The sequence below is a fragment of the Vombatus ursinus genome, unplaced genomic scaffold (assembly GCF_900497805.2).
Source record: "Vombatus ursinus unplaced genomic scaffold, bare-nosed wombat genome assembly UNPS02014818.1, whole genome shotgun sequence".
Taxonomy (NCBI): domain Eukaryota; kingdom Metazoa; phylum Chordata; class Mammalia; order Diprotodontia; family Vombatidae; genus Vombatus; species Vombatus ursinus.
The window spans coordinates 46,966,456-46,983,629 of NW_020954596.1; the positions used below are offsets into that span (position 1 = coordinate 46,966,456).

The following is a 17,174-nucleotide window of genomic DNA, read 5'->3' on the forward strand; positions in this document are numbered from 1 at the left end:
GTGAATGAATTGCATTTAAGTGAGGTAAAGTTGCACAAAGTTGTCAGCCTCACTCTGTCTTCCAGAATTACCAATGTCCGGTGGCAAGACACAAAGCAGGACAACTGGTGACTGTCCCCTGTAGGTGAAGAAGGCTGGATAGGGAAATTTGGGAGTTGAGTCAGGGCTTGACTGGCTGTGCCAGTGGATGGGGGTACTGGGAAATTAGGTTTGGCCACAGTCCTGAGATGGGCTCATCATGTTAATTTGGGTCTTCATTGGGGCTGGGGAATTTTAACTCTTGTTATTCAGGTGTGCTTTTCTTTGTGGCATCTAAACACAGGAGAAACCTGACTTTGATGCTTCTCTGTACTTATTAGCTGTGTTTTAAATAATGCTTCTACTCTCAAGGAGAGGCAAAAGAAGACGAGATGATGGAGAAGGAGGAGGCATTTAAGAGCTTGGCAAGACAAGAGTGAGAGAGGCGGAGTCTGGGGAGAAATAGAGGAAATAGTGGAAAATAAATAGACATAGTGGAGAAATGGAGGAAAGTGAGGAGGTGGCATAGGTGAAGGGACAGTGGTGTGCTGAGCCTTTTCACTCTGGATTTTCATCTCCTTGCCTCACTCCTTCTCCAGGTCCTGTGTATAACTTCTCTTTTCTCCTCCATTACCCCATTGCTACCTAGGATGCCAAATTTGGTTCACACAGTCTGTTGTTTCTTCTTTGGGATTGATACTGAAACCAAATCCATGCATATTACATCGTTGCTGTTCTATTTGCAAGGTGAGGTGGGAAGAGGACAGAAGAAAAGAAAAGACTTATTAAGCACCTACTATGTGCTAAGGATATGTTGAATGCTTTATAAATATTATCGTATATGATTCCTTGCAACAGCTCTGAGAAAGAGGTGCTATTATTATTCCCATTTTACAACTGAGGAAACTGAGATGGGTAGAGGTTAAGTGACTTGCCCAGGGTTATATAGCTAGTAAGTATCCGAGGCCAGATTTGAACTTAGGTCTTCTTGACTCCAGGCACAACACTCTATTACCCCACCCAGCTGCCTCATAAGGAGTAATAACTGAGACTAATAGATGAAATTTATATAGAACTTACAAATTTCCAACATACTTTACCTGTATTGTCTCACTTGAGTTCTATAACAACCCAATGACTTAGGTACTTTACGTATTATTAGGAATGGTTGAAGGAGGCCAAGTGACTTGATCATGATCACTCAACTTTTAAAGCGGGAGACAGGATTAGAACCCAGGATTTTGTGACTCTGAGTCTGACATTGCAGTCTGTGACTTGTCACTTGAGTACTGCACTTAGAATCAAGAGTCCTAACTAGAACCCTATAAAATGGGCTAACACTACTACTGATTTTAAAGGGTTTTTCTGAGGAAAGGGCTTTGTAAACCTTAAAGGGCCTCACCATAAAACCGTGAACTTTATGTAATAGTAGGACTTCTCTCTGGTTCTTGCTCATGTTCTCTGTGGCACCCTGATTTAGAGCTGAAACGTCTTAGATGACTCCCAAGGTTCCTTCCACTTCTAAATCTGTGATCTAGTCCAAGCCCCTCCTATTACAGATGAGGAAATGTAGGCCCAGAAAGGTTTAAATGACTTGCCCAAAGTCAGACAGGTCTGTTTATTTCAAATCCAGCATGCTTTTCACAATAACGCACTGCCCCCTACAGTCCCTGACCTGGGAAGGTGGGGTAGGTGGCCAGGGGCAAGGAACGCAACTTGGGTCCTATTCTTATAGTAGGGTTCCCAGTCTGTCTCTGGTGTATTAGTGGGAAAGGAGGAAGATTCATCTGTCTGGGGACTCTTTAGTGATGATCCAAAAGTCTAGGGTTGTACACAGGAAATAGCAGTATGGATACAAACTCAGGTCAGGGCAGAGGATGGAGAAAAAATGCTGCCACAGGCCCTGGGGGCGTGCTGGAGCCAGCTTGTTCATAGTGGCTTGGGAGAGCTGATCGCTAAATTGTAAGTGTGAGCATCTACACGTTGGCTTCAAAACAGGGCTTGAGTTAGTGTTTGACTAGAAGACTTTAGAAAGTACTGGAGAGTACTGGAGAAAATGTCATTCATTCATAAAAGTGTATTCTGAATACATTTCTTTCCCCTTGGGAAACTCTTGTTAAACATTTATCAGCACACCCCTGGGTAGTCTACCCCTTCCCTTGGTTCCAGGGAAGGAAACCTTGCCTCAGACAAATTATTTTTTTTTTTTTGTACTCTCTTGAGGCTGAGCTTCAGGGAGTTACTAAGAGAGTTATTTTGGTGAGCTGAGAAGAGCATGGTGCTTGGAATCAGAAGGCTGGGTTTGGTTCTTGGCCCTGACGTTTACCACCAACATGACCTTAGGCAAGACCATTTCCCTTGATGAGCCTAAGCTACTTCATCTTTGAAATGAGGGGGTTGAACTTCTCCCTGGATGACCTCTTATTAGAGACATTGTACAGAGGATTCTTGTAAAGGTAGGGGTTGGCTTAGATGGCTTCTGAGGGCCATTTTGACACTGAGATTCTTTAATTTTGTACATTGGTAATGTTAAGGGTCAAGCCTGTTTGAGTTGGCCAAGATTGGTTAAGTAATTCATTTTATGGAGGTCTAAGTTGTACCTCCCTACTACCTTTTGCCTTCAAAATTGAGAACCTTTATTCTTTTAAGCATTTAATTTTATGCCTACTATCCACATAACCATTAACATTTCATTTAAAATAATTTGTTAGATATTATATGCTAACTACAAAAGTAGATCAGCAAGTAGCAAAGTAGGCAGTGGATGGAGCCCTCAGGAAGAGCTGAGTTCGAATGACTTCAGACACTTACTCGCCCTGTGACCTTGGTAACTGTTCACTCAGCCTCTTTTGGCCTCAATTTCTTCAACTGCAAAATCCAGATAATAATAGCACCTACCTAGCAGGGTTGTTGTGAGGATCAAGTGGAATTATGAAAGAGCTTTGTGCAATGTGGGGCACATAGTAGGCTCTTTATAAATGCTTATTTCCTTCCCTCTTCCCCCCATCTACATGGGTGGTTTCATCTATACCCTTACATGAGTGCCTATCTTTTTTTTTTTTTATAATTTTGTTTTCTTACAATTGTCCAAGTGTTTCTTCAGTTTTGGCTCACTTTCTTCTTGACCCTCAGCCAAACCCGGGTTTCTAGAATTCTGTTTTTGGAACCGAGAGCATGGTGTTTAATAAATGGTTGCTGGCTTGCTTTGACTCAAGGTGGAGGGAAACATATTTCTTTCCTCTGATGTTTTTCTGTGAATAATCAATTTCTTTTGGTATTAATATAAGGTACATCATCTTGCTTGTTATGCCCATGCTTGTGACCCCCAAATATTCTCAAATCTCATTTAGGACATGTGATCAATACCACTGTCTAATGTCTTGATCTTACCTGGAGAGGTTTGCTCTGGCTTGTCACTTTGTTTTACTTGCATTTTACTTGGCAATAGTTTTGTTTATTAATTTCCATATTGCTTCACATTTAGATCAATTTTTAAATAGAACCCAATTATTTTAATCATTTTGATAGGTCTTTCATTCATCAGCATATCTTACTAGTTAGTTGTGTTTGTCAACTTATTATTTTTCTTTAATATGGTAATGCCTGGGGAAAAAAAAATCACACTGAGTCAGTCACTTTTCTTTCTCAGTAAGATTTGCCTGAAAAGCAAAGGGCCTATCTTTATTTTTCTGGTATTCTGCATTTAGTCTTATTTTTTGCATTTTATTTTAAAAATTGTTTTTAAATTCAATTTTATTTTATTTTCAGTTTTGAATTCTCTCCCTCCTTCTCCCTTACCCCATCCCCTGAAAAAGAAAGAAAAACAAAACCTGTTATACATATGTACAGTCATGCCAAACAAATTTCCATGTTAGTCATGTCCACAAAAAAAAAAAGAAAGAAAGAAAGAGAAGAAAATGTGTTTCAGTCTGCCCTCTGAGTCCATTAAATGCTATCTAGATGTGGATAACTTGTTTCATCATGAGTCTTTTGGAACTGTGATTGGTCATTATGTTGATTAGAATTCCTAAGTCTTTCAGATTTGATTTACAATATTACTGTTTTCATTTAATCTTCAAAATTGTAATTCCCTAGGTATTTCCTTGTTAATTATCACATTTATTATTATAGTGATAGGAGCATAAGAGAATTTTGTGTACATAGTATATATGAAAATATAGTTTATGCAATTTTACATCTATCGATTCATGGGACATTCTTTCTATATGAAACTCTTTTTGAGAGTTCTCAACCTCATCCTGACTCATTATGTCAAGTTTGGTTTGGGGCTATGACTCAGAGAAATATTACAGGGAACAGTGTACCAGGGTCAGGTAATCAACACTCTAGACCATGAAGTTCAGTTGCTTGGTGCAAAGGTTGGCAGGGAGTCTATTTTTCATCTATAAAAAGAATGTCTAGGATTACATGAACTCTAAAGCATTTATTGTGAAGTTTAGGCCCATGGGACAGGATTGCGTGGTTTATTTTTGACACTAGATAACGAATCTGAGGTCTTCATCAGTATCTGCCTTATAGAAGACAGTATCTTGGAAAGCCTTAAAAAAGTTGTATTTACTTAATAATAAAGATCTATATGGCATTTCATTTCACCAAATGCCTTATATATGCTTTTTTTTCTATTAGTACTTGCCTCTTTTCTGAAGGATTGATTCAAATGTATACATGACCTTTAAAATTTATTTGCATCTAAGGATACTTCTTTGGAATAGTACTGAAATATTTAGCAAAATACTTAAAAACGCTTTGAAATAGCATTTCTTAATATCAATCATATGGTTACTTTAGGATTTTAGCCTTCCTTTGATATACATGTGTTTGTTATTTTTTATGAAGAACACTATTTATTGATGTTATGTTTCTGAAATATCATGTACTTTATGTTACACGAGACTGATTCTGACATGTGTAGTAGAGAGGCGATAAGCATATTGAAACAAGGGTTGAGCCTGGGTCAGGAGACAGTGCAGTGGATAGGACTTTGGGTTTAGAATCAGGAAGACCTCATTTCAAATCCTACCTCATGTATTTACTAGGTATGTGATTTAAGGCCCTTAACCTCTGTCTGCCTTACTTTCTTCATTTATAATGTGGGAATAATAATAATAGCACCTAGTTCACAGGATTATTATAAAGATCACTTGAAATTACATTTTAAAAAATTTTGTAAACCTTAAACACGATATAAATGCTAGCTTTTGTTATTTCTACTCATAAGTATCCCTTGAGTTATAAAATTGATACATTTTTTAGAAGTTATAGATAAAATAAAATTTATTACAATGAAGCTCATTTTACCTTTGACTTAAGAGGAGAAAAATTTTTATCTTAAAAATCCAAGTAAATTGTGCTATAAACTTCATCCTAGAAAGAAGTGGGTAAAATAAAGATTGGTCCTTGGGTTATTTAGTGTTACAGATATAAAAAAAATTTCAACCTTCCAGGAGTTATAGTTCTTATGAATATTTTGCTTATGTAACTCTCATTATAGCCATTTTATTTTAAAAAATACAATAAACTTAATTAACCAAGGATTTATTAAATTTCTATTATGTGAAAGGCTCTATGTGACACAGAGACAAATTCCTCAAGGAAGGATTTGATGGAGGGACCAAGCATATACGCTGAAAAATAAATCCAAGGCAGTTTGAGGAGAGAGAGACAACTCAGGGTTTGGGGGTGGATCAGGCCTTGAAGAACAATAAGGATGCTGAGAATTGAGGAAGAAATATATTCCAGGCAAGGAGGACACATTTTGTGGAGGTGGGAGAATGATAAAATTCAGGGACCAGCCAGTGGTTCATTGTGGCTGGCCTGAAGAAAAATGATATGAAAAAGGCTGGTGCAGCTTGATAGGAGCTGGATTATAGAGGATTTTGAATACCAGTCTGAGGAGTTTGCTTTTTTATTCTAGAGGTAATAGGAAGCCAGTTGAGGTTTCTGAGTAGGAGAGTGAAATCGGAAGACTGTGTGCCTGAAGATTACTTTGGGGACTGTGGGGAGCCTAGATTGGAAATGAAGAGAGACTGTAAAGTCATGACAGATATGAAGGATGAGGACCTGAGACATTGTAAGATGTCAACTGACTAAAAGAAAATTAAATTGTATAACTATATACCAAAACTACTAGAAAAGTAGATGTAGCCCAGGAATCCTTCAGCAGGGCCTCTTGAAAACTATATTCAAGATGTTCTTGAGTTGACATCTGTTCAAAGGCCCTCCACTTTGAGCCCTCATCCATTATATTATCTCAAAGGCTAAACCAGTTTTGATGCATGGAATCATCAGTAAAGAATACTAAATAATAAAACAAATTAACAAGTTAAATAACAAGGAGAAGATCCCTACCAAACTCGCAAGGGAACATTCTCCCATAGATTCTAGTGCCACCATGGGAAAGGGAATACTTACAGCCCAGAAAACTCACCATATCTTGGCATTCAGGTTGCCCAAAGTTTTATTGAAATGTAATTTTGAATTTATACAATAAGCAGAGCAAATCAGAGGACCTTGAGAAAGGTCTTAGAAAGACTTTAGGGTTTTTTTTAGTCTTTTAAAAAACGTACATCATTATTTTTATGTTACCATCATTTCTGAATATAAACCTTCCCTTCCTCTACTCAGCAAGCAATGCATTTTAACAAAGATAAGAAATAAAGAAAAAAAAGCATTTCAGCAAAACCAATCTATATCTACTAAGTACGATAGTATATACAATATTATTGTTTTAATGAGATGTTGGCTGTGGTTATTGTTGCGGGCCAGATGCCTCCATAGCTGTAGGGCACTTTATTAAGGAATGTAATCTGCTGTAGACTGTGTGATTCACTGAGTAAGAAGATGAGTAAACAATACCTTACTTGGACTCTTGGCTCTTGGACTCTTCATGGGAAGCAGTCTTCTAGCCTCTTACTCTTTGGCTTGAGTCCATGGATCACAGTCCTTAGATTTCCTCTCTGGGCATGTGTCCTTAGCTCTTCGATGCTTCGCAGGCCGATTGAGCCCTTTGTACCAGCCTGTGGCACTGTGTGTCCCGGCAAACATACCCAACTCACTCTGGGGCAGCTACCTGCCCCACTGTAGCCTGGCCTCAGATAGCAACGTGGGGGCCTTGGCTTTCATTATCATAGTAATGATAATGGTAGACACAGAGTGCTTTTGTGATTTACTTAAGTTGGCTCAGCAACTGAGTAGAAGAGCCAGGACAAGGATCCAGGTCTCTTGACTCAGAATTCTTTCCATCAAGTCATTCTCGCATTGATTTTACTTGCTAAGGAAAACTTATGTATGATTTCTTGTTGCCAACAATGAGATATGTTATGCTGGAAAACTGCATCAGAGGTTTAAACCTTTGAGATCTGTAGGTAGAAGGGGTACCTCAGGGACAATCTTGTTTGACCCCCTTATTTCATAGATGAGAAAGACAAGGAAAGTTGAATTATGTGCCCAAGGTAACACAGCTAATAAGAGTCAGAGGGAGGATTTGGAACCGTGGGAATTCTACCTAATGCATGAAACTGAGTCTAATTTTTTTTTAATTTTTAGGCAATTGGGGTTAAGTGACTTGCCCAGGGTCACACAGCTAGTAAGTGTCAAGTATTTGGTCTGAGGCCGGATTTGAACTCAGGTCCTCCTGAGTTCAGGGCCAGTGCTCTCTCCGCTGTGCCACCTAGCTGCCTCTTGAAACTGAGTCTAGAGTTTTAAAAACATTTTACTTGCAGACTCTACATTAGGGGCAGATGGTAAACATGTAGTTAAATGATTTTCTTCATAGTTAATTAATAGTGTAGGTGGAGATTTTCCTTTATCAGATAAATGTTTCCAATTTATAAGATTTTCTTAAACCCTTTTGTTCTGAGCAAATTAGAGAGGGGCAGTAAGTATCCAGGTCATTTAAGTTCTAAAATTTGCTACTGAGAGAAAAAAAAAAGTTTTTTGAGTAAGACAGTTCATCTGGGCATTCATTATTGGTCAGGTTACCTAGACAGTTGCTCAGATTGGCTGAGATCCCAAAGTAACCTTATGATTACTTTGTTATTGCAACTATGATGTTTAATCTCAAACAAAAGATAGTATTTTAATTGAATGAAGAGTCATAACATGATTCGTGACCTGAAAAAAATTGGGGACATGTTGAGCATGCAAATGAATAAATGTCACAGATATGTGTTATTAGTTTGTGAGTGCCCTGTCTAAATTTTATTTAGGACATTGGAACTCTAAAATTTCTTGGTGTCATTTTCCCTCCATTGTCATTGGGATCTTCTTAAGGATTTTCATAGGACTGTTCATTATTAATTGGTGAGAGTGGAGTGTGGGGGGCCAATCTGCTCTGGCCTTTATATTTGAGAAAAAGAAATGTGAAGCATTGTTCATTTTCTTTTTTTTTGAAGCATTGTTTTACCTTAGGAAACTGAATGTAAGAGTAACAACTGATACTTCTGTAGTGCTTTAAAGTTTACAAAGGGCTTTACAAATACTTTCTCTCTTGAGGCTCTCACCAGTTTGTGGGGTAGAATCCACAGGTATTATTTATCTCCATTTTACAAAGGGTGAGACAGAGTCTCAGAAAAGAGAGAGAGAGAGAGAGACACAGAGAGAGAGAGAGCAGTGAAGGAAGGAATGAAAAAGGGAAAAAAGAATGGGAGGAAGAAAGAAAAAAAGAAAGATGCGTCAAGTATTTATTAAGCATTTACTCCATGCCAGGCACTATGTTAAGTGCTGGGAATAGAAATACTAGCAAAAGATAGCCCCCTACCCTTAAGGAGTTTACATTTCAATGGGGAAAGACAACACATAAAAGGGACCTGGTAGGGGCTGGGGATGGGAGAGTGGAAGGGTTTCAGCACAGTGGCGAGGCTGATAGGAAGGAGGTGGTCACACAGATAGTAAGTGCTGTGGCTCCATTTGAACCTAGATATTTCTTCTAGAACTCTTTATACTATACCATGCTGCTTCTCCATTATATATCATAACCAGGGGTTCAAGTTAATTTGCATAATCATTGGTGGAAAGGAAGGGGAATAAGCATTTATTAAGTCCCTGCTTTGGGCTAGGCACAGAGCTATTATCTCATTTGATCCTCACAACAACACTGTGAGTTAGGCGCTATTATGATTCCCATCTTACTGTTGGGAAAACTGAGGCAGACAGAGGTTAAATGACTTGCCTGGCATCACAAGGTAGTAAGCTTCTGAGGTAAAAATTAACTCTTCTTGAAACCAGGCCCAATTCTCTATCTACTGTCCCACCTTGTTGGTAGAGACTGATTATTCTTTTTCTGGAATATTTCTTTCACTTCAGGGTCTTCTCCCTGAAGAGAATCTGGAACCACGAGTCTTCTCTTTTGAAGCTGGAAGTCAGCATACAAAGGTCTCTCCTCTCTCAGTCTCTTGCCAACTCTTCCTTTCTCACAAGGATGGAGCACAGAACAATCAATTTCCATCAGTGAGGGGAGTCTTGGCAAATGGAGTTGGGGACCTGACTGGAGAAAACCCCAACAATCAGTTACATATAAGCTTTTGGGTTGCTGCTTTGTCATCTTACATCATAATCAATGACTAGACCAATGGAATCTTAGTGTATGTCTGTCAGATTTTAATGTATTGGTCACCATCCAAAGCGGAGTGTTTCTACACTTACCTATTGGTCAGTCAGTGATCATCAAAGATGCAATCATTTAGCTTCACTTATGCATGTCCCCTTTAGCCATGACATTTCTGGTGCGCAGAAATTATTTCCCTACAAAATGGCAAATTGTGAACCTTAAAGCCCTCTCTCTTTAACCTAGGTTATGTTTTACCTCCTATTAATAAAGTAACGAGTGTCCCCAGTAGTCAGAGAGGACATGCAATAAAGTAACTCCTATCTGATGACTTGGAGATTTAGCCAATAATGCTGACTTTTGAAATTTCCTTACAGAAAGCATCGGAATATGGACCCTAGCAAAAGAAATACTGTAAGAAATTTGAAAAGGCTGAGAATGGTTTTATCAGACAGTTTCTATAAAGCTAGCTAATGGAGAAAGGAAATCTAATGCTGCTTAAGGCTCATAGTCTTTGATCTCCAATGAATGGTAATAATTTATTCAGTAAACATTTATTAAATGACTGCTGTGTTAAAAGCATTGTACTGAGGAAATACAAAATTAAGATATAAATGGTCCTTGATCTCATGGAGCCTGTAGTTTGGTGTGAGGATATGACACAAACACAGGTAACTACAGTACATTTGTACATATAGTACAAAGATCTGTTCTTTGTAAGGTCTGGGTAGGTAGGCCATTATTGGCTAGGGGTGAGGGAGGTATGGACAGAAGTATCTCTCTCTCTCTCTATTGCATACATTTTTAGTATTACCCATGGTCTCTTTGGGGAGATCTTATTAACATAAGTCTTAGAGGCTCATTTCTAGGGAGGGAGTATTGTATTAAAGCCCAGTGGTTTCTGCTCCCAATTATAATCTTTATAGTGGACAGGTCTCTAGGACTTCATTTCCCACAATGCCTAGGGCCAGGTGGGAGAAATTCTCTAGACCTTGGCTCCTAGAATACTGCATGTCTAGAGCATTATGATTACCTGGCTAGGACTCTGATGGGTGGTGTGTGTTCCACAGCTAGAGAACTTAAAAAGCAATACTGCCAGAGCTGTAGGAGAAGACAGGAAGCATAGGCTGGTGGGAGAAAGAGAAGGGGAATGCTTGGGGTGGTTTGACCATGGCATCTTCAGACCTAGTAGTTGTTGCTGGACACTGATGATTTCTGAAGGATTTCTGAAGGAAGAAGGTTCAGGTTGTCTCTTGCAGTCCCTTGGAAACTCTCTGAAAAATGTCCACATCCGGAGCATTTACCATTTGGTGCCCAGTGTTATGAAGGGACCACATCCTTTTGCTTTTCTGGGGAATCAGGTAGACCAAAGGGAAATGGGGTTATAATTCCCCTGTATCTGTAGGAAATTGTAGCCACTTGTGTGTGGGTGAAGAGTGGGATATTAATCCTTGAGTCCCATATTCCTTCAAAGCTTAGTTCAGATGCTTCCTCCTCCATGAAGCGTTTTCTGATTCTTTTCCAGCTGCTAGTGACTTGTGGGAAATTTTCTTGTATTTATTTTGTATATATTTTGTACATGCTGTCTCCTCAAAGAGAGTGGATACTCCTTGAGGGCAGGGGCAATTTTTTTTTCCCTCTCCACATCCCCAGTACCTAGCTTAGTGCCCGGCACATAGGAGACAATAAATTCTTATTAACTGATATTTATGTTACCTAATGCCTCAGTAAAATGCCTTTGCTATTTAATTTATATATCTCTTATATGGCCTGGCAATAGAGAACAGTGACTTGGGCTATGAGTTTTGAAGTTATTACCCAAAATAGCCACGTACTGAGCTTAGGGGTTGGGAAAGTGAATAGTAAGAATCTTGGTCTGGTAAAAACTCATATTTATATGTGCTTTATTAGTCACAAAACACCTTCTTCATAATAGCTCTATAAGATAGATAGTGCAGGTATTATTATCCCCATTTTACAAATGAGGAAACTTATGCTCAAAGAGATGGTTACCCAGCTGAGCATCAGAGTAGCATTTGAACCTGAATCTCCTGACTTTCACTGATCCTTCTGTCTTGCTGGTATTCCATGCTGCCTAAATAAGGTGTGTTTCCCCCAAAATAAAGACTAGAATATAAATGCAGATTCTGCTGTATCTTGAATAGCTCTTCTTTGGCCTTCTACTGGGTTGAACCTAGAAGTCCTCTAGCTCCTCTACTTCTCCTCATCCCCAAGTCCTCTTTCTCCAACATTCCTGATTTCCAGCCTATCTCTGAGTCTCAGTGGCCACCTGAAGTTTCAGAACCAATAGGACTTACCTGCCAGACCTGTGACTTAACAACAGAAGCTTATTCTTTGGCCTTTGCTCTGGGGAGCTCCAGAATCACAGACCCAGCTTTTAGCATGTTCTCAGTTTCCTTTGTACCACAGGGATGTTTTCTGTGCAAGGACACAAAAGTTAGGTAATGTAATTAAGCCTTTAGTGCTAGAAAAGGTCTTTGTGCCTTTGTGCAAATTAAACATAATTTCACGTAACCACATCCAATGTGGTCAGAGTGTGTTGCTGGAGCTGCTTAAGTAAAATCCTGTATCCTTTTGTTTAGTGATTTCTATTCCCCCAAATTCCACTTAGGTTGAAATTCAAGTCATCACGTTATTCCAGAAGCGGGTTTCATCTCCACTAGTAAGAAGAGAGTCCCATACCAGTGTGCTTTGGTGCAGAGGTTACAAATACAAAGACACTAAGAAAAAATGTTAATGTGCTTCTGCCTTTCTCTGAGGCAGCTGGATATGAGTTTTGTGTGTGAGCTTTGAAAAATACAGCAGCTGCTGTATATGTCACATTTCAGTGAATTATGATAAAATTCCATCTAGGGGAAGTCTGTCAGATTCTGAAATGTTTTCAAGCCAGATTATACTGGGTAAATATTAGATAGTGACTGAATTACCCAATAATTTTCCTGATTCAGGCATGCCTGGCCCTGGAGTTAAGTTATATGGAAAGTTGCAATTCTCAGTTCATTTTTCTCGGCTATCTTTTCCCATGGCTCTAATAGCTACTTTTTCCCCTGCTTTTCCCATGTTCTGTAGTCCCTCTGGTGAACTGTTTTGTACTGGGTTTTTTTTTTTCTTGTGTCTCCAGTTTGGATTCTTTTTTCCACAAATATTGACTGACCTTTGCAGTTAGCATACTTTTGAAAATTCACATCTTTACTAGGCAGCTTTTCTACTAAAAGAGAAGAGTCAAATCCTGCCAGATTTTTCCCCTGGATTCTTGTTGGCAAAGAATCAACTGGTGACTGTGGAGCTGAGTTATGAAGGCTTCCCTCTTGCTAACTGGGTAGCTTACTAACAAAAAAAAAAAAAAAAAAAAAAAGGGACAGAGTTCTGCCATGGTTCTCAATGCTTTTCGGATGTGTTCTAATGCAGATAAAATAAGAGCTAATATTTATTTTGCTTTTTTTGGTGAGGCAATTGGGGTTAAGTGACTCCTCCAGGGTCACACAGCTGGTAAATGTAAAGTGTCTGTGGTCGGATTTGAACGCAGGTCCTCCCGACTCCAAGGCCAGAGTTCTATCCACTGAGCCACCTAGCTGCCCCAAGAGCTAATATTCTTAAAAAATGATTTATATGTTACATATGGGGACCATTTTATTTTGCTTTGTCCCCAGTGCCTGGCATATAGTAGACACTTAATAAATGTTTGATTGATTGATTATGGATGAATGAAAAGGCATGTATTAAGTGCTTATTATATGGGAGGCACTATTCTAAGCACTGGGGATATAAATCCAATACAAGTTAGTTGTTATCTTAATGGAGCTCTCATTCTGATAGAGGTATACGATACATATAGGAGAGTGGGAACAAGGGAGGAATTTATAGGGGTGGTGATTGGTGTCATAGGTCATCTGATTGTTGCTTCCTTTTCAGGGATGTTGGTGTTGATTTGATTACTTTTCTCAGAAATAGAGTTGGAAAAGGGGTGGAAGGAAGAAGGCCATGTGTGCAGCCGCTTGGCATGAAAGTGGCCAGGGAGTAGCATGGTGGGTCATGGGCTGGGCAAGACATAGTGAATACTCACCAGTCAGAAGCCTGGGGGCCTTGGGGAGGGGCTTAAGCTTTAGACTGATATTGAGATTTAAATGATTGATATTTCTGAGCATGGTAACTTAAAGATGGTTGGGAAAGTCCTCTCATAATAACAGTCTGGTGGGGGGGGTAGGCTATACAATTATTATTACCTTCATTTTACAGATGAGAAAACTGAGGTTCATAAAGGCCTAGAACTTGCCCAAATTCACGCAGCTAGTTAAGTGTAGCCAGAGAAACCTCCTGACTTCAAGTCATTGTACCATTCATTTCACTGGTTTTTTAATAATACAAGGTATTATACATTACATGTTATATAAATATGACATATTTGTCACAGATAACTTGATTTCTCATTTGTCAGATTTTTCATATCAAAGAGGTGACATGGGCTAGAGCACAGAGAGCTGGCCTTGGAGTCAGGAAGTCCTGGGTTCTAGTCTTGAGTCTCATACGTATTGGCTATGTGACTCTGGGCAAGTCACTTACCCTCATAGAGTTGCAGCCAACTTTCTAAGACCATAAATTGCCGAGAAGATGCCTATCTCTCTGGATTAGTGAGGAACGTCCCTGCCTACACTGGTAACATCACAGGGCTGGTCCCCCCCAAAAAGTGTGGGTTTTTTAATTATAATAGCTTTTATTTTAAATAAACCCTATTCTGGACTTCAAGGTCATAGGAAGTATTGTTATTAGAATATGTACAATATGTACATAAATGACTTCCTGTGAGGTCCCTGTGCTCTGCCTGTTAGGGTCAGGAATTGGCCCTTTAGCCTTATGCTTTCTTCCCATCACTCCTTCTCTGCCAACTATGTTTCCTCACTTAACGTCATAAAAATGTTGTGCCTTTTGAAGCTATCTTTCATCGGTGTCTACCCTTTCAGAGATTGCAGAGTGATGAGTGTGGCACCATTATTTGACATGTAACACAGTAGTGTGTACTTTGGTCATCCCGAGGGAGTTGGATTAGATCACAAATGATCTCTCACGTCCCTTCCAGCTCTCAATCCTGTGACCTTTGAAGGTAAGGTCGATATCACCAAGACAGAGGGATCAGCTGGTTCTGTGGGATTCATTTGCCCCAGACACACCCATGGTTTCATTAAAGCCCATACAAACCTGAGGAATAGCCCGTAACTCAATTCGTAATTGTGGTTTTTTCGGCTGTTTCTAGAAACATGAAACTCCCTGGTGATGGTATTCACTACCATGGCACCGACTGACAGTCTTTGAAGAAGCCCAACTCTCTTAGAAATAAAAAGAAGTAAAAAAAATGGAAAAGAAAGGCTTAATGCAGGAAACCAGAGAATGTGAAAAGAATAATAATAGTAAGCACCTATATATAGCACTTTAAGATTTACAAAGTGCTTTACAAATATCATCTCATTTTATCCTCATACCAACCCTGGGAAGTAGATGCTACTATAATCCCCACTTGACAGATGAAGAAGCTAAAGCAGAGATTAAAGTGACTTGCCCATGGTTTTTAATCCAGGACCTGAGTTTAAGAAGACCCGAGTCCAAATCTGACTTTAGATACTAGTTCTATCCATTGTGCCAACTAGCTGGAGAGTTAGGAGTAATGGGGAGGAGGGAAGGGATCTGGGAGCAGGGTAGAGATTGTAAAGACTATATTCTGAAAATCAAACAAATGTAGTATTCCCAGCTGAGGCTTTATGTTATAGCATTTGGAATCTCTTCACTTCCCCCTATGGCAAGGCGATACACTAGAATTTAAGGACCCGGGGTTCCAGGATCATTATTTTCTTGTTTATCTATTTATATTCTATACCTGGCCTACTTCCAAAAAGGGTTGAAGAAGCAAGACTTAGTTAAAGTTTGACTCAGCCATTGGCTTGCCTTGTACCGTGGTTATGAAGACTGACCATTTCTGTATATCATTTTCTTTATTCGCAAAAGAGGCCAAACAATTGAGGCTCACTTCTTCTCCCTCTTTTGGGGGAAGGGAGAGGGAGAATAGGGAAATTGTCTTTCTGTATATTTGGGGTTTTGATACATCCTAAGAGTTATTTCACAGTTTGCTCAAGAGGAACTTAAGTGAGTTTTGAGATGTGGGTCTTCACATATGGATGTTTCCAGGAGTTCCTTCCTTTGGTACTAATCATTAGGATGGACAGGGACGGGGTAGGGGAGAGGGAGAGGAGAGGAGAGGAAGGAAGTATATTGGTGAATAAATGTATAAAAAAATGTAGTATTTGTAGTATTTTTTAAAATGAAAATTAAAATGCATTTTTAAAAGGCATCTAAAACTCTTTTTTTAAAAAAAAGGAAACTTAGGAAACAGGAGGATTGTAAAAACAATTTTTTTTATTCATTTTAATCATGAAGACTTTTCTGACCCTTTGTCCATCTTTATAACTACACTCTATATGGGTTTTGTTTTTGTTTTTGAGTAAATCTGGAATAATCTAAGAAAAGTGCAAACCAATTTGTCATTATTATTTCCTTAGTGACAGCTAGAGACTCCATTAGCATGCTTCTGCCAAAATAAACACTGTGTCTCTCCCTGAAACCTAACCCGAAGACATTTGTAAAAGATGTGTCAAGAAAGAGCCCCTTAACTTTGCCCTACACAAAAATAGTCTCAACTAGTTTTTTTTTAAAGTAATATATTTGTGGGGGAGTATTTAGTCTAAAATATTTTCAGAGTGGATAAAATTTAATTTAAATTAAAGAATTAGGATAGTTATAGCCTCCAAAAAGGAAGTTCTTTCTTTCTGTTACCCCTACTCCCATAAAATCTCAAATAGGGGCAGAAATGAAACCAGTAAGCCTCTTTGCTGGGATGAATGTGCTGTTTTGTCACAGGGTCAGAGGATAAGAACATTAGCAAAGATGTAAAGACTGATTTGGGAGGAAGGGGAAACAGGAGAGAAGGTCATGGTAATAGTAGCCCAGCAAAAAAAAAGGAAGCCTGGTTCTAGATGAAGGCTGAAGAATGTAGCTGGAAGGGTAAGATTAAAGGAGATAATGAGGATTTGTCGGAGGAATGGTTGGGCCAGCCAAGGATGGTGACAAAGTCAGGAATGATTGTGATTTTCTGCTCGAGAGACTCCAGATCCTTCTCACTAAGACAGAGAAGCAGTAGATTGAGTGAAAGGGGGACGATGGGAAGCAGAGGAATTCTCAGGGAGTGACTTAACTGGAGTTAGTCACCAGCTATCCAGATCAGGCTGGCTCATATAACAAGGGCCACTTTCCCTTGGAAAAATGATTTGAAATATGATTTTGTTCTAGTTTTAAAGGGCTAAAACAGATGCCCATAATCTGTTTTGAGTATAGGTTGTTAAAATCTCACACTTGTGTTAGAATGAATAAGGATCTTTTGACTTGTATTTGTTTATTCATTCATTTATTCATTCATATTTGTCAGTTGATCTACCTACCCATCATCTATCTCTGATCTCTATCTACCTTCTATCTATCTGTCTATCTATCTATCTATCTATCTATCTATCTATCTATCTATCTATCT

General features: G+C 38.9%; 1 protein-coding gene across 5 annotated transcripts in view; it reads left to right on the forward strand.

Moving 5' to 3' along the window:
- The window catches only part of TBC1D1 (TBC1 domain family member 1), a 296,435-nt gene that overhangs the window by 25,382 nt on the left and 253,879 nt on the right, over positions 1-17,174 (forward strand). The gene's annotated exons all lie outside the window — the stretch shown is intronic.